The 22,365-nt window shown below is 46.0% G+C and overlaps 1 protein-coding gene and 1 long non-coding RNA gene across 3 annotated transcripts in view; both read right to left on the bottom strand.

The window, feature by feature from the left end:
* The window catches only part of LOC103535033 (nesprin-2), a 177,863-nt gene extending 164,905 nt beyond the window's left edge, over positions 1-12,958 (bottom strand). Inside the window, exon 1 of the mRNA XM_030452086.1 lies at positions 12,618-12,958. The gene's annotated coding sequence lies outside the window, so the exon portion shown is untranslated. The remainder of the gene's footprint in view (positions 1-12,617) is intronic.
* Positions 12,959-17,036: 4,078 nt separating this feature from the next.
* Positions 17,037-20,985, bottom strand: LOC115598446. 2 transcript variants are annotated; one of them, XR_003987659.1, is made up of 3 exons: positions 20,913-20,985; positions 20,739-20,785; positions 17,037-17,646 (listed from the first exon to the last, which is right to left on the bottom strand). It is a non-coding gene; the product is annotated as an uncharacterized LOC115598446 (long non-coding RNA). The 2 variants fall into 2 exon arrangements; XR_003987660.1 differs by having other exon boundaries at positions 20,681-20,785.
* Between the last annotated feature and the right edge of the window lie 1,380 nt (positions 20,986-22,365).

The raw sequence follows: 22,365 nt of genomic DNA on the forward strand, positions 1-22,365 counted from the left end.
CGTAAGGCTCAAACCCAGACTTTGCTCTAGTGAGTACTGAAGAGCACCTCTTCCCTCCCCAGCTGTTTTCAAAATGGGCACCTAAAAACATAGGTGGAAATTAGACCATTAGTGCAGTCATATAACATACTTACAACTTAACTTCCCTGGAAACTCTCTGTCTTTTTCAAATTCAGCTGAAATTAGCCAGCAGATTTTAAAAAAAAATCACTGGGTATTAGCACACAGACACAGGCACATTGATAAAGAGAAACCTGAGAGCAGGCAGTGGACTAGAAATGTCATAGCCTTAACATCACAGTTGGGATCAGGGTGGTTTGCAAACCTTGTCTTTCAGCTGCTCCAAGTTTGAAAAAAAAAATTACAACTATACAGTATGCTCCTCTACAGTGAAACTGTTGCTGTTTTCAAAATAGCATGTAACTGCAGTCAAAATATAAAATGCATATTTCATTAATCATTTAAGGTTACTTGTACAAAACATCTCTGCACACTAATTAGAAAGCAAGGTAAACTAGTTGGCATGCTTTCTGTACTTTCCCAGGTAAGACCATTTGTAGCCTCTGAGTTTACAGCTACCTACACAGTGCAGCAGGATGCACGCTCTGAGCCCTCCCCATGAGCCTTGGAATCTTGGAAAAATCATGTGGCATGAAATTAGCTCAGGCGTACACTCCTTAAAGCTGAAAGCAGCAGATACCTTGCAAACAAGCCCAGCTAGAGGTTGCAGAGTATTATAACCCACAGCCAGTAAATCCCTGCTTCACTGGTTTTGCCTTTGTAGACACATGCCCCATATTTTCCCCATTACGTTGGCTACATGCTTTCCACTGGTGTTGCAATAAGAAATACAGACATCTTCGTAGGGCATCTCCAACCCCTTGTTTTTACTTTTCCTCCTTTGAAGTGCCACTGATTATTTATGAGCCACTCAGGGATTCAAGACTTTCCCTCCATAGAGGCCTCTATATGTAAACTGAAGTCTGTTCCTAGCAACAGATTATTATTACTCATTTATTCAGCCGAGCCAACGTCATGAACAGAAATGGCAGATTTTTATCTTTGGTGAACTAGTCCAAAGGAGACAGAGCTCTACAATGCAGACCTACTGAAGACCCTTTTCCTTTTTGGTTATTAACAAAGATCTCAATTCTCTTTACATTCAGAGATAAGCAGTAAGATTCAGAAGTGCAACTTTTGGGAGCTGCTAAGTGCTGCTGAGCCACCTACTTTTGATACACTATTTACTAAGTCTGTCCCAGCCTCCCTGAAGGCAAATTGTTAGGATTGAAATCATGGTACCACAACCTAAAGAATTATCACAGAAAATATCTTACATGAAGACAGCTTGGGTTTTTCTTTTTTTTTTTTTTTTACAACATTTTCTTTTCCTCTCCCTTCCAATGTACTCACACCTCTATTAAGTGAGGGAAGTTTGATGGCCATGCTTTCTCCTCAACACTTCATTTACAATGGTCTCCTGATTTTTTCACCTACTGTCAGGGCTGGGGAGGAAAGTCTGTTTAAAGCATTTTCATTAAAAACCCTTACACTAAGAAGCTCTCTTTTCTTAAGGTCCTACTCCAGACTGAAGTTCATCCCTCCCATATTTGAAATGCTTCCCAACATTGCTCTTGTGGGCAATCTCAGATTGTATACATGTCCACAGCTGCAAATATGCTGATCCCCTTCCCTTCAAAGCCAGATCCTCAGGTAATAAAAATCAGGACAGCACCATTGACAGATCTACCTTGACTTCCCTCCTTAAGGAGCCAACAACCTCTTTCTGCCTGGCAGAAAAAAAAAAAATTGTCACCATCCAGTAAGAAATAATGGCAAACTCTGCACTTTTCTGGAGGAAGAAAAGGCCTTCCATCAGGTTTCCATCACCTTGAAGGTGAGAGGAAAAAGAGCCTCTAATCTTCTCATCCTACATAATACCCTATAGCACTCAGATGGGTATCAGCCAGTCCTTTATTAAGTGGTATTACAGCATGTGGCACTGGAGGGACAATGCTGAAACAATTGTGGCCTTGGGTCTTCTTAAGCTATGAGTAGCTGGAGGTGAAGGAACTGAAAAAGGAAAAGCTTGGAAAAGCCTGAGCAACTCTGCTCAGAAATAACCAAGGCCAAAGATCATTAGATCTACAGGATCTAATCAGAGATGGACAGATCAAACAGAGATGGACACAAAACTACACCCCAATTCCACAGAAATAGTCTTGCTTCACGTGAACAGACACAGTGAAACTATATGCACAAGTAAGGACTTCTCCACAGAATAAGGACTGCAAGACTAAGACATCTCTTATTAGTTTATTTATGACAATCAGCAGCAGTACATTTTTGTTTTCCAGGGACTTCCCAGTGATCTATTTATAACTTTTGAAAATGTGCCAGGACAAGCATATGAGTATACAAAAAACACACCACTTTTTAAGGCCAGAAAATGTTGCTGGTTTGTCTTTGATTTACACATCAGTAATACTTCCTGTTACAGAAACACAATGGATCTTCTCATTGCATTAATCACTTTAAAAACACGGTTAGGAAAGTGTCTTTCTTGACCTTTTCTTTCTTTGGGGAGGGGGTAGTAATATATCAGTCATCCTGTTACAATGACACAGTTGGAAAACTGCTCTAAATCCACGGTGTTGTGAACACACATGTATACAAACACTTTTATTAACAAAGCTAAGCCTTGTTCACACATTCAGAAAAGCTAACCCATGGAGGTGCCTGATGCAGTTGTTTGCTGCCAGACTAAGAGCCTATCTCACATTCATCTCCTCCCAAGTAGAAATGCAGTGGCAATTCATACTCACTAAAGTTGGAGAAAACATTCAGTTGGTTTCTATGCCTTCCCACATTGTTACTAAAACCAGGAACCACTCAGAACTCAAAATCACAGTTGTTAATGTAAAAAGAAAGCTGATGCCATGCCCATTGCTCACCCTTGGGTACACTGCTGGGCAGGAGGCCAAAAATGCTATGGGGACTTCATGGCTCCATCAGAGCCAAGGGTTTGGATGACAATTCAGCTTCCAATACATACAGCCCATAGGCACATCCCAGCCCAAAACTGCCTGTGCAACGCCCAGAAGCCCCCAGTTATGTGCAAAAAGCCATGGTGTTTCCATGGTGTGCTGCCACAGGGCCAGAGTGGAAAAGTTTTTCCAAATCTGGGGTCATTCACACGCTTCCCCACCATGGCACAGCCCAAGGCCACTTCCCGCAGATAACGGGGCTGCGGGGCAGGGTTATCATAAAAACAACAGGAGAAGCACAAGCTGGCTCAAGATCCACACTGCGTACCTGGGAAATACATCCAGTGCACAAAAACCTCTTCCTACCCTCTTGGATAACTAGGAAAGCACAGAATGAGATGACAGCAGCTGTCACTTCACCCCTACGAGCCATTTTCACACAAATGCTGCCCCTCTCTGACCCCCGTGCTCCAGGCTAGCTGGGCTCAGGTGAGGATGGTAGCCAAGCACCATGATGAGTAGCCACACTCTGCCTGTCCTCATCTCAGTGAGGGGAAAGGGTGCAACGTGGCCAGAGCAGTCCCAGCGCCGCGGGGCTCAGACAGACCTCTGACCTTCTGGCGTGCAGTTCCCATCTCAAAAGAGAAGGGCTGTGCACAGCTCATCATAGCCCTTCCTCGGAGCTTCCTGGCCCAGAGTCAGTTTTCACAATCAAGAAGGGAAGGGAAGGGCAGGGAAGGGGGAGGGCATGGCCTGCAATCAGAGCAAGTTTAACTCTCACGCAGGGGACTGCCGGATCAGAGCAAACTGGGCAATGCCACCTGCTTTAATCAAGCAAGAAGTATTGCAAGAGGTTCTTTATTTTATTTACAGACATTTCTATCTTCCACCTGAAATGCAAATGGAATTCTTTGGTCAGTGACTCACATCCAGCTTCCCATGAATACTGGAAACACTTTACACATCACAAAAGGTATTTAAAACAGCAGTATATAATAATTACACCTGATTTGTATTAATGACATGATATTAATGAGAATGAGGCTCCTAGTAATATTCTCCCTTTGAAGGAATACAAATGTTTCCTTTCCACTGCCTTCCTAATTCCCTTTTCCCCAAATAAAGGATACAGTCAGATGTTAACAAACATTGTTCTGTGGAGTAAAACTCACCCAAGCAACTAAGGGCCTGGAGTTTCTCAATTAAATAATAAGGCTGTTCTTGTTCAGAAAGATCTTCCTGAAAAGCAGGAATCTGCTCTTTCAAGAAATGAAGACAAGAGAAAAGTAGGGATAGTGGCAATCTATACATAGGAGTTTAACTAAAGGGGGAACTTGCTCTTACTGAGCAAAATCACTGGAAGCAGCAGCACAATGTTTGCGCAACACAACTCTGCAGACAGAGCCATGGATGGTGTCAGGAAAGGGGAGGAAAGTGAAATGCAATGTTTGTTTGGGAGCCAAAAGAGAAAGGGCATGTCTCATGCTAAACCTATCTGCTTTGGCAGTATTCCTGTAAAGATCACGAACTTGTTTTGATCACTAAATATAGCAGAGAAAAGGAATCTACTGCAAGTAGCTCTCTCGGGCAGCGCTCACAGCTTTTACACAGGCAGAAGGAGAGCACAAAGGAGAGATTTGCCAAGCAAATGGCAAAAGAAGCTTGCCAAATTTGAAGGGCAAATTACAATTTAAATGATAGGTCCTAGCCTGCCAGCTGTGAATTCATCAGCTTCTTTCTCAAGCGTGTCTGATTGAGGCTACAGCAATGCAAACCACCACCCATCCCCTAGCACACCTCTGCTCTGATCTGGAGGGGCCACCTCTCCAAGGAGTGAATTTTACATATCCATATAATTCTTCCAGCTGAAAACTCCCCTGAGAGTGGAAGTCAGGTTCTTGTTTGTTTGGTTTTATACCTTCTGCCCCATGAACTTCAAGGATTGTGGACAGAGCAGACTTTCTACAAATGCAGCCTGCATGCTCACATGCCTGTGTGGGTTTTGCAGATCTGAAAAGGGATTTTCCACAGTGTTGTCTCCCATCCCACTCTGACTGACCCTCTGCTGCTGGAGAAAACCAGTGCCTTGCTTGGGCAATTCAGCACAGCCTCCACACTGCTCCACTAAGTAAAGCACTTCTGTTTACTGCTTCAGACAAATAAATGCCTTTCATTTTGCTTTCAAATTAGTTGTTTTAGGGGAGAAAAAAAACCACACACCTAAATCTCTGTGACTTAATAGCATAGTCTCAGGCCACTAGAGTAGCTTTTTGTGTGCAGTGAAAACCAGGCCAAACATTGTTATTCTTACCAACACTGTTGCCAGAGAATCCCCAACAGCCAAACTACACACAGACAACCCAAGAGAAAGAACTTGGTGCTACACACTAACCTGCTAGAATAAACTGTTCTCACTACACACACACACACAAAAAAACCCAAACAAAACAAACCAAACAAAAGAGATGCAATAGCCAAGGACTCCAAATCAGAAATAGCCCAGAGTAAATGATGCTTTACTTATTTCAGGCATCCTCCTCCTCTGAGGGGCTGGGGTCTCCTCATCAGTGTCTGAACCACAGACCTGACCAGGCTGCTTTCTTTGAGGATCAGGACTTCTTCCAGTGGAGACAAAACGGGACAAATGCCCGTGAGCGTCTCCCTCACTGACTGGCAGTGATATTACTGACGCAAAAGGTACTTATGGGCAAGTTCAGTCAAGCAACAGAGTAGGCACGTTGCATAAGGGGAGCTGCAGACCCATTCCCTGCCAGGCTGGGCAGCCAGGGTGAGGCCAGGGCCAAGCCCCTGGGGTAAGCCACAAGCCACATCTGGCCACCCGGGCCAGCTCCAGCCCACTCAGGCATCTTCTGTACAGTCTGCTGAGACGTTCCGCTCGGAGACACCGTCCAGAACGAAACTCCAGCAAGGAGATGGCGTGTGACCGCCCTTGGAACAGGATATGCTTCAATTTCCTTACAGTCCACGTACTGGCTTTTGGTACAGTAAATGCCTGCACTGAGTTTTTTGGAGAAGCTTTGAAAGAAGGAACACGTTCAAAGTCACCTCCAAGCTTTTCAAAGGTGAAGCTTTCATTCACATGGCTGTAAAGCCATTCCAAGTCTACCTACAGACCAAGTATGGCACAACTGCTCTGCAGAAACAGTTTGCTCACACCTATGTTGCACAAGTGCCTGCTTCCTCCCCCTCAAGAACTACTGAGGTGCCCTGGGAACATACCCAGGAAGAAAATTCAGGTTTTTCACTCCTCCGAAACTAAGTCGGCTCTGCTGTTACTTCCTTCTTACAAAAACAAGCTCCACTTTCCCCATCCCAGGGGTATTTCATCACTAACATCCCTCCCAGTTCTGCATAAGAAACAACTCTGCAAACAATATATCAGGCACTTTTTTTTTTCTTTAAAAAAAAAACAACCAACCCTAAACCTGTCAGTCCACTAACGGTGATACCACATGTTACAGTACAAGTGGTTGATGAAGCAGATGACAATACAAGGAAATACCTTGAATTGATCTTCAGTGTTTGTTTTTGGAGACTGGCTTTTCTCCCAACTCTTATTTAATAGCTTGCTCTTGCCCTCCTCTTCCCAGCTGTTCTCTCTGGGATCGAATTGCAATTTGTTTCACCTCTTGGGCGTTCACCACCAGACCTAAGCAGAACTTCAAACAGAATCAAATCCCAGCTCATACAATGTGTTTTTTCTATTTCACTTTTTATCATATTCTTTCTCACATTTCAAAAAAGATAGACAAATGCTCTGGTATTTGTCCAAAATCAGAAGTGCACAGGATCCATTTAAAACTTGGTACTTGCCTGTACTTCATATCTCTGCTATATGAGCAGATTGCTTCAAATTCTCCCCCTCAACTCATTTAGCAAAGGAAATCTTTCTGCTGTATACTGGCTCTCTGTACAGGAGGAATTTTATCCTTAACCTACCTGGTTTACCTGTTCAGATAAGTGAGGCTTTTTCCAAAAGAGCCGATGGTTTTTATTTCTGTGTTAAATAACACAGTGGCAGCATCAGCACTTCAGAGCAGACCAGGTCACAGCTCCCTGTGCAGCTCCAAAGCTCCCTGAGCTTCCCATTAAGGTGCACAATGCAAGTTTTAGATACATCACATTAAAGAGTTTCTGCACATTATCTGCACACCACTGAATAATCATGCATGCTGCCTTGGGTCTCTGTGAGCCTGAAGCAGAGCACATTTACTCCTTCAAGGTCTAGCAGTTTGCTGCAGACTGATAGCAAACACACAATCACAGAACTGTCATGGTTGGGAAAGACCTACCATCCACACCAGCCCAATGGAAACACAATAATTCCATTATGTACCAGAACTATGGATTTTTGGCAGAGAAAAGACAGGGAAAGGAGGATGACTAACAGCCTATTATTAATTTTGCAAAAAGTTTTCACAAAAAAGAAATCAGTACCTACCAGGTGAGGTCCGCCAGCAAGTGCTGGGCAGTCAGACTTACCCCAGGGAGAGCAGCAGATCACAAGGCAGCTGCAAGGAGGTGGGGCAAGGGAAGGAGCACACCTCTGGGAGCTTCAGTCACCCTCATTGCTTCCACCCCTGCCACTAACCTGATGTGCAGCCTTGCAAAAGCCACTCTGCAAATCCCCTTTGGCCTCTTATTTATACCAGAAGACTAGTGCTGTGGGTCCAGCCCAGTGCTTTTCTGAATCCAATGACTGACCAGGGGAGGAGGATGGCATTGAACTGGACTGCCTTCTCTCCAGTCTCAGGTAAAGCCCATCATGCACACTGCCTTACACTGCATAGACCACACAGGCACCAAGCCTGGTGCAAACAAGGGCACCAGGGGCCTCCCGTGAATCTCTGCTGGGATACTGGACATGTTGGCTCAGATTCAGGTCTCCTGACACCGAACAGCTACAAGGAAGATGCCTCCATGAGCTTTCATTGTTTGAGCTCTGCAGAAACAATGGACAGAAACAGGCACTTTTAGGGCAGTTTGTCCGATGTATTTTTAGATGTCCAATTCAGTGTGGATGAATCACAGTCCAAAAGTGTTTGCTCCTCTCTAGTGACTACGAAAGGAATCTGGAGAACAGTCTCTCATGAAGTTAATGATGTAGCTCAGCAGCCTTTTAAGATGTGCAAAAAGCAGTAAGCAAAGAAACACACCCCTGGGCTTACACTTCAGTGAGAAAGAGCATCTCTACCACACACACATTGTGCATGTGCTCTGTGCCTCCCCCCCTCATCAACACCTTGTAATTAGACAATATGCAACCACCTTCACCAACAGGGCCTGGCTTAGTTGTGTTTTGTTCAGTCCTTGGACTTGAAGTTTTCACCAAATATTCTGGCCAGCAAAGCTCCACCATTGCTCACTATACAAGAGCCTCCAAGAAGCAGGACATGCTGCTTGTGGGTCAGCTTTCATTCCTCTCCCTGCATCATGTAGGTGGTTATTAACAACAAAAAACAATCCAACACAGAAGTATCAGTAATACAAACTGAACCAAACCCTGAAGTGTTCTGAAGTGTCTTTACAACTGCACCATGGCCAGCTGTACACAGGTCATTTGCCACAGACCACAAAGCATGTTCAGCAGCATACTCATTCCCCTCTCTACCTTGCCCTTTCACTCCATCATTCTCCAACATCCTGTCTTTCTCCTGGCAACTGACAGGCCAAAAGATTCAGAATGCTAAGTTTATTCCAATAGAACCCACATTTCTGCCTCCTCCCTACACTCCCATGTAAGTGATTACAAGTGCTTTGTTTTCTGCCTAATTGTCACTTCCTTTAATAGAACTAGAAGCCTGAACTGTGAAGCTCAAATAACCAATATAATTCTTTTCTCTCCTTCACCATCCCTGGCCACAAACACTACTTGTATCAGCATCAGCAACTCCTTAAAAACCTTTTGAGCCAATCTGTGCAGCTGCATTGTGTTGGGAGCTATCAGCAGGCTGCAGGAGGGTTAGAAAGCAAACATGCCTCTCTACTAGAGGCTGAAGTTAAGCCCAGAGTCAAAACTCTGCCCCATTTCCTTTCATGTAGGGAGATAACAACTTGTTCTGTACTAGCCCTTTCCCAGGCACAACTTTATGCTCTTTTCTTATGTGTGCAGAACACACAAGAACTAAACAGAAGTGTTTTCCCCACTTCTGCCCCTCTCCTGTTCCTTTGGAATCTCCATAGAAGCATCTTGCTTCATCTCCTGCTGTCAACACTGTGATTTAGGTGATCTATAGAGGATGTCTTCTTGGTATCCTCACTAAATCTGGGACTTATATGCGATCCATGAAGGTCGCAGGAAGCTGGCCCGTATTCAGAGATGTGTTTAGCCTTCCCACCTCCACTCTGAAATCCATTTGTAGACAAAATGCTCTGGACATCAGATGCTTTCTGCCCTCTCAGCATTAACCCAGGCCAAAATTTCTTCACCCTTCACAATGACTACTTGCTGCTGACACCCTTCATGCTCCATGGGGTGCAAGTCAGTCCAGGAAGGGTAAAGCAGTCTAAGCCACACCCTGTGGGGTACCATGCACCATATTTTTTTGACTGATAGTCCAGTAGTTGCAGCTGCTACTGCAGGTATGATCCCCTGCTCCTCCAGGGGAAGATGCACGTAGGCACTGGAGTAGGCAAGGTAAACTTAGTTTGTCCCTTAGAATGGATATACCACTTGTACTCCCAGACATATGTTTAGAATCCAGACAAAGTCAGCCACAAGAGCTGAAGTAAAAGGCTCTCCCAGACCCAAGTCAGGTCTTGATCCCTTCCACAGAACACAGCTGGAAAAAATCAGATTAACCTATTCTCCTAGTGGTTACATGGCCACCTCTGTCTTACTTACAGGAGTCTTCCACCCACACTAGCCAAGGATGAAATTCAAGCAAAGCAAGCTTAGGTGAGAGGTGTATGAAATGTCACCTTCCCTTTAATCACAGCTTATGGATCCAGTCCTGAAGTGTTACTCATATGGAGCTGCACACTCCACAGGTATAATCCCACCCCCTAATCCCACCACTTGTTCTAACAGGCACGTTGCTAGGAGTGGGTCCATACCACCACCCCCTAGAAGTGGGTCTACTTTGACAGGCTCCTCCAACTACGTCCTCTCCCACATCTAAAAGTCACAGCATTTCAAAATAAACAGCAGGAAAGCCAGAGCAAGCATGGAGGCACACATGGCTCATTCTTTCAAGACGAAAAACAACACAGCACATCACAACCTGATAGGTGCTCTCCCACACTGCCAGATCATCTTAGGGAAACTCTTCAGTTGTGGTAAGGCAAGAGATAAACATCTCTCTGCACATGCACAGAATAAGCACCTCAGCTGGTAGACTTTTAAAGCCAGTATTTATTGTGCCCCAGGGAAGAAAAGAAATTGGGTAAATAGGCTGAAAGGCATAGCTGTGCTAGGAAGCATTTGGATTGCCTCTTGCATCTCTCCGTACAAACCCAGCCTTTGAGAGTCCACATCTAAAACAGAGCCACAGTTGCTAAGAAAACAGCGCAGCAAACAGATGTCAGGAGATGATTCATGGAGTAAGGGCATATCCCTGTACTACAGATAAACCAAAATGAATGAGGCTCTTTATACCTGATCTTCCAAGCTGTGCTTCTTCATGCTCTCTTTGGGAATTTTTCTTTAATTCATTCCTACAATCAGATGGCGAGGGAACTGAGCAGAGCTGAACTCACTGTTTGTGGAATTAATTACTAGTAAAGGGGGTTTACAATGTATATAATTAACTCAGTAAAATGGTTAAACTGGCCCATTTTTCCCCCTGAAACAAAGCATTTTTCTCATGAAACAGGAAGCAACTTTCCCCAGAGACCTATCAGAAGAAGTAACATAAAACTCATAGATAAAAACTGCAAAGGAGTTTTTAATAGTAGTGAGGCTTTTTTTTTCTTTTGTTACTTTCCCTTACATCACATAACTTAAAATTAATGACTAGGGAGATAAAGCATTTTCAACCTATTAGATCATTAGCCAGTAATGCATGCCACTTCTTGAATTACTTCATTGTGTCTATGCTTAAAATATTTGCCTGACAAATAAATAAAAAATAGCTAGCTCACTATGAGACCAGCCGAGTGCTACTGACACCAACAAAGCTCTTGATTATTTTAATGAACTTTTGATCAGCTTCTGCTGTAGAAAAAAGAAGTTTCTTTGCCTCTCTTAAACCATCATGCTCAGTTCTTAATAAGGTATAGTATCAGGGGCACTTAAAATACAGTTTCCTGAGGTTATTTGTAAAGAACTGTTTAAATAAAAGGCCTTTGATAATTTTTTATAGATACCTAGAGTAAAAAGGCAATTATTATTCACTGCCCTTCATTATGAAGAAGGGAAGAACATGATTTATACACTTGTGAATTTGTATTTGCAGAGCATCCTGCACAAGGGAAGCTCAAACATTGCTGCTGTACCCATCAGTACAGCTTAATAGGTTTTATTGGTGTCACCACTGATTTTTCACCATTCTGTGTGTCCCTGCCCATCCCTCTCTGCTTCAACTTGTCCCCACCACCCTTGCTGGCAGACACCAGGGCCACTGCTCCCCTGCCACCGCACGCTCACTCCACACCACCCCATTCCCCTCCTGCTATGACGTCCCTTCTTCTGCCTTGGAAATCAATTATTTAGGCTGCCCTGATTTCAGCATGAGGTGGCTGTGCATGTGCCTGTGGGGTGGTGGATACTGTTGTTGTGGACAGCATTCACAGCCACCACCGAGCTCCTCGGAGCTATAAAACCACCCCAGAAGTGGCTGAAGCCCGTGACTCATCTAACCAGGCGCCAGAGGCCACGTGTGTCCCTCCTGCAGGTATTGCATTTCAAACAGAGGTATAAACAGACATGCCCGCCGAGCTGCAGTTGTGTTGGCTTGGCCAAGAGTTGCAATAACTAGCCAAGAGCCAGCACGTGGCACTTACGTCTTTGTCTGTCTGTCCTGTGACAGGAGATTGCGCCAAAAGCTGAGAGGTAGGATAACGTGGGAATGAATGATGGAAAGAGGGGAACAAGACAGATGGGACATTGGGCACCCTGAAAGAGGGAAGCAGAGATAGGAGGAACACACAGTCACTGATCATAAAGAGGTTTTCAGAAACCCCCAAACAAATCTGCTCGAAGTTTTTTCTCTGCACACTTTGAATAAGCCAAGGAGCTTATTATAGAGCACCTGCTCCACCTCCCAGTTCCTCCAGCAGATCTCAGGGGAAAAAATGAAGGCAGAAAAATGACCCCATTTTGAGGGGAAGCAGGGAGAGGACTGAGGTGAAAGGAGGACAGGGAGCTTCCTCTGAAATCCACAGACACACAGCACCTGATACAACTTAGAGATGCCCCACGTGTCGCATCCCATGGGCCACAGTAACACAGATCCGCAATAACTGCTCCGAGAGGAAGCAGGAGGCTTCCAGGAGTCCTTGAAAGATGGGAGGGGAGGAAGGCAGGAGGGAGGATGGCACGCAAGGCGGGGAAGAGAAAGGTGCCGAAGTGCAGTGGGAAGAACAGAAAGCGCAAACCCCTCAGCAGACAACCTAGGGCAGCAGAGCGATCTGGTATTGGTGAGACAGCGACTGAAGCAATGCCTGTACCTGCCTGTACTTCGCAGGGAAGCAGCTACTCCTTTTCTCACTGGTGAGAACTTTGCCTGGATGAAGTATCCGCCGCCAGTTTCCAAATACACAACCCAAGAGATAACGCCTTCAAAAGTGATAACCATGCCAGGCGCGGGGGAGCAAGGAAGCACTGCGTACCTGCACGACCCCTCTCCAGGGCTCACTCCCCTCCGCCTCAGGAGATGCCGACTCCGGCTTTCAGCCGGGGAAACTCTGCCGGCGGAGCTGCCGGGCGGACACCGCCGCGGGAGGGGCGGACATCGCTCCGGGAGGGCGGGCAGGGCCCGTCGGAGGCGGGAGCTCACACAAGACCCGGCTCCCGCCGCCGGCCCTGCCCCGCCGCGCTCCCCCGCTCTCCCGAGCCAGCTCCCGCCGCTGCCCCGCACTTGTTTTTCCTCTTTTCCGCGGCAAAAGGGCTGGGAGAGAGGGGGAGAAAGCCGCTCCGGCAGCGGGGTCTCCCCGCACCTCCTGTTCAGCGGCGTCCCGCGGGGAGGAGGGAGACAAGGGGGGGACGCGGGCGGTGCCGAAGGTGAAGCCGGCACCGAGGGAACAAAGGCGGACGGGAACAAAGAGCGGCAGGTACCGCCGCGGCGGTGGGGAGTGGGGCCGGGTCGGGCTGAGCCGCCGCTCCTCGCACAAAGGCTGAGCCGGGCCGCGCCGCAACTTCCCGCGGGCGGCTCCGGCGGGGCAGACTCACCGCGGACGCAGTCCCGGCATCGGCGGCGGCGGGCGCGGGTGGCGGCGGCGAGGGCGGGCGGAGGAGGAGAAGGAGGAGGAGGAGGGACCGACCGCTCCCCGCCCCGGCCGCTGCCAGCGAGCGAGCGCGGTCCCCGCCAGCGGGCGGGAAGGCGGCGCGGACGCGGCCCCCGCAGCCCGGCCCGGCCCGGCCCGACCCGGCCGGCGCTCCGCCTCCGCCCGCCGCGGCGGGAGGGCCCAGCGTGCCGGGGCTGGGGGGGCTCCCTGGGGCGGTCTCCTATCTCGCAGACGCGTCTGGTGTCAGCCCGGGGCAGGGAGCTGCGGGCAGGGAGCTGCAGTCGCTTTGCACCCAGAGGAAGCCACGGAGATGATCAGGGGGCTGGAGGACCCCTCCTGTGAGGACAGGCTGAGAGAGTTGGTGTTGTCCAGCCTGGGGAAGAGAAGGCTCCGGGGAGACCTTATAAAACCTTCCACTACCTGAATGCGATAGAGGAAAGCTGGAGAGGGACTTTTTGTAGCGACAGGAGGAGAGGCAACAGTTTCAAACTGGAAGAGGGGAGATTTAGATTAGACATTAGGAAGGAAATCTTTCCTGTGAGGGTGGAGAGGCACCGGCACAGGTTCCCGCAGAGAAGCTGTGGCTGCCCCATCCCTGGAAGTGTTCAAGGCCAGGTTGGATGGGGCTTGGAGCAACCTGGGCTGGTGGGAGATGTCCCTGCCCGTGTCAGGGTGTTGAAACTAGACAATCTTCAAGGTGCCTTCCAACCCAAACCATTTGAGTCCATAACTCCCACACCTCCCACCCAAGGATGCCAGTTCCCTGCCAGAACACCCCCAGAGAGCCCCACGTCTGTGTGTCTGCCATGGGATGCCCAGCGAGAGCAAGGGGACAGTCACCAGCTCTCCACACACTCCTGTCCTCACCAGGCTTGGGTTTTGTGCTTCAGGTTTCCCAGTGTTTTCCCTCCCAGCACTAACAGAGACAGAGCTGCTCATTCCACCCGTGGAAACAGCCAGGCACAGCGAGACACACTATGTGTGTCTGTGCTTTGGTAAAGGGATGTGCTGGAAGCAAGTCAGAAAACCCATGTGTTGATAAGAACTGTTTCCTTGTCCGGGAAGATTTGGGATCAGAAGTCATAGATCAAAGACATAAAAGGCTTGTGTGTTGTTACAAGTTGGCAGCATCCCCAAACTGAATTTAGAAAATCAGGTATAAAAAGGGCAAAAATTGGAGACCTCTCCAGTTCTTACAGACTTCATAGCCCTCTCCCAGCTCAGCTCCCTTTGCCGGACACTCAGATCCCAGGAAGCAGTTGCCTTCCACTCTTACAAGTGCAGGCTCCTTCCCCATCTCCCAGGACATGATCACCTGGCCTTGCCCAGCCAGATGTCTGGAAGAGTAAATGGGGGTCAGTTTTTTGAAAATTGAGCAAATTGGGGGGTTTTAGAATTTCAGAGGAGCTTCTTTCTGAAGGGGGGAGAGGAAGGGTTTTCTTAGACTTATTTCTATTTGATACTGGATAGCTTTGGCCTTCTACTTCATCAAGTGAGAAGATATAAATATTGAGATGGAGATTTGCTTTACAGACCCAGAGGTCAGCCAGATATACAAAGAAAAATGGAACTTTCCAAAAGCCACTTCCTGTCAGAGCCAATACATTGAGTTGCTCCTCAATCTGTGCTGATAAAATATCAACAAACTTTAAAAAGTGGAAGCATTTGAGGGTCTGTATTTGGAGTCTAAAAATCCAAATGTACCTACCTAGTCAAGCTTCTCTTTATACCTACAGATGTGTCTAAAGAAGTTCTGCCAGATTTGGAGCCCTGATTTTTTTATAAGGATTTTTTTTCTTTTCCATGTGAAAGTAAATCCCTGTACCTTTTTGTTTCATTCAGAGCCCAAGAACACTGACTTTCAGAAGCATCAATCAAAGCTGGTTACAACTTGACTACCCTGCCTTGGCAAACACCTGCTCTGATTCATGCTGTACTTGAAACAAATCAACATGAGTACTCCTTGTGCAGTTCTTTACTAGTTTTTTTGAGGATTAATGACAGTATAGTGTCTTTGACCCTCCATAGACATGGCTGAAGGCAAAGGGATGCATTCGGGCTGTGCTGTAGTTTCCTAACTTCTGACTGATTTACTACTTTTGATTGCCAGATATCAATCTTGTGTTTAAGGAAGGAGAGAAGAAAATCATAGAATCACTGAATAGTTTGTGTTAGAATAAAGCTTAAAGATCATTTATTTACAACCCCTCTACATGTGCAGGATACCTCCCACCAGACCAGGTTGCTCAGGGTCCAGTATTGCTCAAGATACAATATCAAAGCCAATCTCTGTTATTTGGATTATTTCAAATCCCTTCTTGATCACTTCAAGACTCCTCCATATGCCATCAAGTTCAGCAGCAAAGGTCTCATGGAGTCTTGACCTTTTGTGACTTGGAGAACTTCACCCCCCATTATTGCTCAGCCTTCTTCCTGTTGGCTGTGAATCCTACAGCTCCTCAGCCCAGTGTGTACAGCTCTGCAGGCACCTGCCAGGCTTTACCATACAGAAGCATAGATCCCAGCCCAAGGTGCTTGTTTTCACTTAAATTATGCATTTCATAACTAGCTCATAAAGCACCTTGAAGACATGACACTAAGTATTATTAATGCTAAATTACATTATTGGACAGGCATAATGTAAGTAATTAAACCATAACACCATAAAAAGTGGGGCAGGACACAATGGTAAAATTGAGTCATATACACCACTTTGTAACCAAACCTTACATCTCAACACCCTGAAGTGAAGCAATTATCTTTATACACAGCTCTTCTAGCTAGGAACTCCTGAATCCCAGGGATTTACTTGCCTTGCTTTGGCAAGTAAATGGATGCTGCCAGCGAGGCTACCAAGTGACTGCCACCAGTCAGCCTTTGGAGAAGGTGAATAATGGCTGGAAGCAGAGAGCAGGGCTCTCACCCACTGCCTGTCTCCAAAATGAGCTGCATGAGCAGATGCACAGGGCACTGGGGAGAAGAGCTGCAGAACAGCGCTGCAGGCTACAGCTGATAATAGTGAAGGTAACTGCAGCAGAGGTGAGATGAGCTACCAAATCTCATGTGCCTTCTGAACCCATATATGGTCAGCTCAGCAGAGTGTCTTGTCGCAGCCTTCCCACACCACTCTGAAGAGCAAACTCACAGAGCTGGAAGCTGCAGGATATCTCTTGTACAAGGCATTAAAGTATTTCACATTTGTAGGTCCCATGCGGGTGAATGTCATCAGCTTCATGGTAGGGCATCACTTCTATGATGCAGAACTTGCACAGCTAGATTCCAGCATTACAGGGAGATCAAATTCCCAAAGTCTGCTGGATAAAGTGTTAACTTTGAAGGATAACGATGGCTGTGTAAACTAAGTTTGTTTGGGTACTCCAAGTCGTGTTTGCTCTGAAGCATGCAGAATAAACCTTTGGCCTGGTGACCTTTCTCTTTCCCCTGTGTGCAACCCCCTGTGCAGTGCTGGCACAGTGTGTGCACTGGAGTTGGGAGCCAGGTCAAAATTATGTAGAAGAATACTTTGCTTGCAGCTGGATTGCTCCCAGGATTTGATTTGGGTATGGACACAAAAGGAGGTATGTCACCACAACTGAGTGAGCAGAAGGATCCAGCATTGACATGGAACACACAGCACAAGCTGGAGCTTGGGACAGAATGATACAGCAGGAAAACAAGGGACAAGCACTGCTCCAGAAACCTCAGCCTCCATGCTCAGCTACTCTCTGCTCACCCCATCCCTCACAGGAGACTGAAGGACTGAGAAGGGGAATGTGGAGTGAGAGCAGAAACTCACCTTTGGGCTTTCCTACCTTCCACTCTACTGGCACACCAATGACAAGGAAATAAAGCTACAGTTTTGCAGGCATCATATTTGCTGGCAGCACTTTGATAGAGCAGTTGGGTTACCCTCCTTCCATTGCAGTTGTGTTGTCAACCAGACCAGGATACTCTTAAAATGCAGCACTCTCCCCATTCCAGTCATTTTCACCCTGGCTCAGTTCCCAGGCACGATTCACCTCATTTCCACTCAGGTGCAATTGGAGAAAGTATGGGGAAGTGTAGGCAGAAGCAGAGCAGGGGGTTGCTTAAATCCACAACGCCCCTTCAAAAAATGCCTTTGGCCCAATGCCCTGGGGAGAGCTTCTCTCCAGTAATCACAGGCAACTTGACTGTCAGAACTAGGAAGATCAAAAAAGAGGAAAGAAAGGTTGAATCCATGTAGGCACGTGCAGCATTTGCATACTGTTCTCTGCAAAACATAAAAGGAAATCTGACTGTAATCATGTTAGAAATGCTCCCTTTTCCCCTCCTGTTTAATCTAAGCATTATGTATGACAGTGTCCCCAGTGTGTATAACAGCAATCCAGTAAATCACTCAGGCATGGACACTTCTTTTAACACCTGACTGTTCCTGCTGAAGTCCGTGGAAACACTTAGATGGTTGAAGTTGCAGATGCTTAAAAGGCTTTGTTAGGTCATGAGCTAATTTAAGGACGGAGAGGCACAGCTCAAAAAGAGAAAAATAGGTTAATAACTAGCAAATATACTGGAATAGGTTCATAATTAGTAAATCTACACTCCTCAAAGTAAATATCCTCACCTTTTATTCAGTTCTCTTTTAACTGATTTTGTCTGTGACTATGGTTCCCAGCTAAAGAAAGGACAACCTGGAGATTTCTGCACTTACAGCCTAGTGTCTGAACCTTACAGCAGCAGCCAGGAGCCTCCACTCTGCACTTACATCTTCCTACACAGCACTGCAGGAGGGAGGTTGTTTCAGGTCACCAGTGGTGGACATGCAGTTTAGTGTGAACTCCCAAATATTTTCATAGCAGGGGCACTGTGCTCCACTCATAGAGAGGGACAGGCCAGGTTAGTCTCCTGAGGACAGGCACCTGCATTCTGAACAGGGCAGGGCTTATTTTGCTCTGTTTATAATGCAAGCAGTATGCACCAATAAATGTCTTCAGTTTACATTTTCACACCTCCCAAAGTGCCCCAGCTTCTTAGTTACAGGTGAGGTATGTTTGTTACCCAGAGAGACTTAACCTCAGGTTCCACCCTGAAAATTAATAGTCAAAGCTGAGCACTCTCAGTCTTCAATACCAGCTCAGTGAAGTCTCCTGGATCACAGTTTTTTATTGAAGTACTTCTGACCTGTCCAAGTCCTGCTTCAGGTACTTAAGTGCCTTTTTGGGTCCCAGTTGAAGCCTTGCATTCCTGATGTGCTTAGTATGCTTAGCAGGCTGTGGTTTAGGAGTCTATTAGTCTCCTGATAAGATCCGTTCAAGGTCTTGCTGAACTTTAGTAGTCCATAAGACCTTGACCCAGTCTTATCAGTAAAATCAGGCAAGGTTTTGCACTTAGAATCTCCTTATCTTAAACCCAGAAGCTTGTCCATTTGTTTTTGTTTATGGTAGTCAGTCTAATAAAAAACATTCCCTCTTCTATCCTTAGAAGTCACTGCTGCAGCATTTGTACTGCTGTGTAAGAGCACTGTAGTGAGCCTGCAATCGAGACCACACTGGTCTTGTCAGCTTTACCCTCATGATTTAAGGTTGGCTGGTGGCTCCCAAGCACATTGCATCACACCAGCAGTTTGCCATCTCAGTTTCAGCTTTATTTTTCAGAAACTGGGTGAGAGAAACCTGCCAAGAAGCACATCCAACCACAGCAGAAGCTGGAGAAAACAGTGTAGTGGTCAAATGCTAGGTCTGAATTCAGAAACCTACAGGACACACAATGGAATTACAACGACTGGGCAAGCAGGTTCTTCACAAAATTGTTCCAACAGCCCATCTGCAACCTTCAAGTGCTTGTAAATCAGCAGTAGGCACCCAAAAGTTTACAGGTTCTTTTTGTGTTTGGTGGCCTCCTCTCAGCCCTGAAGCCCTTTCTCTGAGGTTTACACAAAGATCTACAGTAGTTTCACTTTGAGCAGTGACTGTTTCAACCTCTTGATGGCCTTGCCACCTTCAGAAAAAAGCCTTTTCTGCAGGTTTTGATAATTCTTGGACACACGTGGGCTGAATCAGACTGCAGAAATGTCAGTGCTTGTCTCCTGCTCATCCTGAACCAATCACCCTTCTTGCACAGCTTTAGGGAAGAGCACCTTGGGGTAGCTCTCAGATGGCAGCATTTAGATGGAAGCAGATTTGCCTCTGCTTCCACTGCCAACAATTACATGTCTTGGGTGGCTACAGCCCATTTTCAACCCTGGTTCAAAACAGAACAAAAAAAGCTCTCAAGAGAAGGAAGTGGGGCTAAGGCTTCTTTGGAAGCAGGATTTAGTAATCCCAGTCACCACCTTTAAAAATCAGTGCCCTTGGGCCTCAGCCAGCCCTCAGCTCTGTCAACATCTTTACTGCCAACTTTACTAACAGTCACACAAATGTAAATCTTGTGTGAGAAGAGGATTAAGCCCATTCTGGTTTTATGGCCTATGAAATGTCTACTGCCCTGCTAATACTGTGCAGTGGTACATAACACAGAAGAGGGGAATTCAGGTTGCTATTGCATCTTGAAAATTTTAGAGGAAAAAAAATGGAATTCCAGAAACTTTACCAGACAGTTATGTGTATATACATACAAGATTTCCTCTAAGTCAGAAGCTAAAAGCTTGTACCTTGACAGATGCTGGTTGAAGTACATTATTTTTTTTCTGCAAAATAAGATTAGCAACAGCAATTTTCCATGCATTCAAGTGCAGGATTTTGTCTGCAAGGGGATTAAGCTCAGGCAAACATGAGCCTGCCTGGATACTACCCAACTCTGTGCACTGCTCTGACTTGCAATGAAACCTGTGCAAGGGGATGTTTAGGAATCCCTCTCAAATGATTATTTCTTCACTGATGAGTTGGCTGGGATTTACAAGGACTGAGAGAATCAGATTTATGGTTTCTAACAATTTCAGCTGGATGTTGGCTCCTGACTCCCTTAAGCTGACATTTTCATACAAAAGACTAAAAAGGGTTCTTTTTACTCTAACATTTATGAGTGGATTTCAGCTCTTGGGCTGGGAAGGTATTTTGCTTCCAGTTTTCTGTAGTCTTACAGCATGGCTCAGGTCTCTTAGCAGGATCACAGTGTAAATACCACTAAATAATTGTTATTATTATTAACAGTGTAACTGCACCGAGCTGTCAGCAGAAAAACACCCAAGCTGAATACATATTTCAAATAAATATGAAGAATTATGCGCATTTATGAAGAAGCCTGAAAAGCAGATTTGTATTAAATGTACTTCCAGGGAAGAGATACAATTTATATTAAATTTTCATTACCTTTATTATTTTCCAATTTATCCTGATCTCTGTCTTGAAAGTCTCATTCAGTCCTTACCTATATAAAGTTGCCGTTGTCTTCAGTGTAAGATTTTCTGAAGAAGCCTGAAAAGCAGATTATATATTAAATGTACTTCCAAGGAAAAGATACAACTTTTATTAAATTTTCATTACCTTTAATATTTTCCAATTTATCCTGATCTCTCTCTTGAAAGTCTCATTCAGTCCTTACCTGTATAAAGTTGCCGTTGTCTTCAGTCTAAGATTTTCTGGCTGACTGTGACTTTGGTCACAGGGGAAAGGCAGGGACTGTACCCAGGCATGGCCCTGCCCCTCCAAGGCACAACTGATAGCATTTGCCAACATGGAAATCCATCTGTCTGGCAGACTCTCACATACAATTTATATCTCTGCTTCATCTTTCAGTCCTTGCGGTGAAAATCTCTTGCAGATCAGGAAGTGTCCCATGGACAAGAGACTGCAGTGACCTCTTGTTTTGGTATTTAGTGCTTTTTATTTTGGCATTCTAGATATATTTAGTAAACTGTCAATGTTATAATTTGTAAGGGGTCAGCTCCCATGATTTGAGAAATGTTTGCTGTCCTGCATTGTCCAGAGTCCTTAAATTTCTCTTTCATTTACACATTGGTCTATTTTAAAAACAGCATCGGGAGACATATCCTCTCCCTTAAACTCACCATGAGGATCCATGGGCTGCCAAACACTTGTGCAGTAGCAGGGCAGGCCTTTAACCAAGCCCCCTTCTCCCAAGCAAACACTTTGGTATATATTTGTAAATACTTCTTCTGAAAGCAAAGGAAACACATGCTTAATGAGAAGCTCTTGCATTTTCTGGTGGTGTGACAGACTTGTCCCTTGAAGCGTGGCTCCAGCCCCCACCCTTCCCTGGTATTGCCTTCCCTGTGACAGCCGTGGCTATTTTTGCCCATTGAGGCCCTGAAGCTGGGTACTGGGGGACTTTCTGCTCCTGTAAGCACATTTACCACCATCCATCCCATCATGTGCAGGCAGCCACCAGACACATGTCAGTACCTGGCTTTGCTTGCTCACCCACTGCCCAGGGCTGACCACAGAGCAACAATTTGTGCTCACAGTTTGTGGGAAGGAAAAACCCAAACATGTTATTTTGTGTTTAGCTCAAACATCAGGCTGTTGGCCATCTGCAGTCACTCTCACATGGCCTATGAAAGAAAGTAAAATGAAAACTAGAAGAACCTCTATCAGCACAAGGCTGGGGTTAAATCAGTGTGGTGGGTGCAGCGCTGCTGTCATCCCATCCCTGCCCCTACACAATCCCTGTTTTCCACACACCTCCCCATGGCCATGCAGCCTGCCATTCCCACTCCAGAAATGCTGCATCCCACTGCCAACCTGTCAGGGTGAGCTGGCTCACCACACTGGCTGCTAACTCTGGAGGGGAGCCCAGCTCAGAGGCAGCTGATCACATCTCCTGCAGCTTGGGGCTTCCTCAGCCTCACAGGGCAGCAATAGCTCCTTGTCCCCTTTCCCAGTCAGGACTGCTCCTCTCATTATCACTCTTAAATTGCTTCTGACATGGGCTGCCACACAGTGAATCCCTGGCACATATTCTAGAGAAATCAAGTAAATGCTTCCTTCAGATTTTAATTTCTGGATAATATGTACTGATATGTAGGCCAGTGAAA

Source organism: Calypte anna, chromosome 5A (genome assembly GCF_003957555.1).
Source record: "Calypte anna isolate BGI_N300 chromosome 5A, bCalAnn1_v1.p, whole genome shotgun sequence".
NCBI lineage: Eukaryota > Metazoa > Chordata > Aves > Apodiformes > Trochilidae > Calypte > Calypte anna.